The 1,730-nt window shown below is 46.3% G+C and overlaps 1 pseudogene; it reads left to right on the forward strand.

The window, feature by feature from the left end:
• Positions 1 to 1,730, forward strand: part of LOC102381791 — a 15,599-nt pseudogene that overhangs the window by 10,346 nt on the left and 3,523 nt on the right.

The following is a 1,730-nucleotide window of genomic DNA, read 5'->3' on the forward strand; positions in this document are numbered from 1 at the left end:
TTTCCTCATCCACCAAATTCTTTCTTGTCCTCTCTAGGAAACTTTGTGTGGGTTACTGGCATGCCGGTCGGATGGTGGTGATGTGAGTGGCAGCTGTGCTGTGGCATGAAGGTTGTGATGGTTTAAAGAAAGGACCCCTGTGTGGGGAAAAAAAAAAAGAGTAAAAGAAAGAGAGAGGGAGAAAAAAAAGGGGGATACGCTTGTGGATGACAAAAGGATGGGTGAGTGAACTTTTGTTGCTGCCTCCTTAGCACAGCTGCAGGTGTACAGTAAATTTTTTTTAATCTGGATTATTAGCTGATGGAGAGCAGGGACCAGTCTGAACAGCAGCAGTGCAGTCCTTTGCCAGGCGTTTTTGCTATCATATTTTTTGATTGCGTATCCCCACCTCTGCACAAGCACACACACCTCCCCCCACCCCCCACCTCTGCCACAGTTGTTTTATATGTAATTAATCTGTAAATGCATGCACGGAGCTGACAACCACAGCGAGTCCATTCATGATCCAACTCGCCCATACACCTCTAAATAGGTGTCTGTATCCGTCTGAGGTGCACACGTATGGGATTTCCTTTTGGACTGTGTGCACATTAGATAAACCTGTATTGACATTATGCAGGTTGTCGGGAAGGATTGTGAACAGTTGTGGAAAGTAGGCAAGAGCGGGGTGATTTTGTGGGTTTTGGGAAGGCTGACTTGGTTTGTCAATAAATATCCCTAGTAGAGCTGGTGGATCTCCAGCAGTCATTTGCCTTCTTTTTTTCAAGTGTGACAGTTTTAATTTCCATCCCCCCCAACTCTGCAACAGCTGGAATATATTTCTCGCTGACCGCTGCTGACACACAGGCAAGAGCAAAAGTTCAGGATTTAAATTAGAGACCTAACCATTGAAGTGAAAGAGAGAGACACATAAGGGCTTTTTAGATTAAGAATGGTTTCATTTACTGGCTCTTGGTTTAAAATTGGAATTAATAACTGCAGCACGGGGGTGTGTGTGTGTGTGTGTGTGTGACAAATAATAAAATGACTATTTACAGAGAAGATAACAGGCCTTTAAAGAGTGCTACTGATGGAAGAATGCAGCCAAATGATGGGTGGGAATACAGCTCTGGACTGAGCCAGGGGGGTCCCAAAATTATGATTTGCTCTGAGAAAGTGTGTGTGTGTGTGTAGGTTGACATTTCTGAAATTCTTGCCACAATTATTCAGAGACTGTGCAAAATCTGACTGCACTCCCAAAGCAGCATAGATAATGTGGAAGGATCAGCCTGACATCTGAAATGCAAAGCATTCAAATCAGCAGCAGTGAGGAGCAGCAAGGGGGGTCCAGATGAAAACATGACTCTTGAAATGTAATGCTTTTTGCTGATCTTAATGCAACTGTAAAGGTGCTGATGGGCTTCCTTGGAGTGTGTAAGGTCATTCAGGGTGTTTGCACTCTTGGGACAAGGCTCTGCCAGCAGGCTGTAGACACAGGATGCGTGCACGAGATTTGACAGCTGGAACTCCAGGGCAGGGAATAAAGGGGGAGAAGGGTTGCTACTGCAGGCAGAGGAGCCATCAGCTACCGAGTACCCAGAATTGCCTTTACTGAAGGAGCAGGGGTTGTGCAAATGGGTTCCCCTCCCACTCTTAAGATCCCCTGGTGCAGGGAGTCCCTGGAGGGAATGAGGGACAGGGGTTGCTAGAGGAGGTTTTCTGGGAGAGCTGCAGAAAGCAGCTGTGTGGGA

This window comes from Alligator sinensis, unplaced genomic scaffold (assembly GCF_000455745.1).
Source record: "Alligator sinensis unplaced genomic scaffold, ASM45574v1 scaffold698_1, whole genome shotgun sequence".
Classification (NCBI taxonomy): Eukaryota; Metazoa; Chordata; order Crocodylia; family Alligatoridae; genus Alligator; species Alligator sinensis.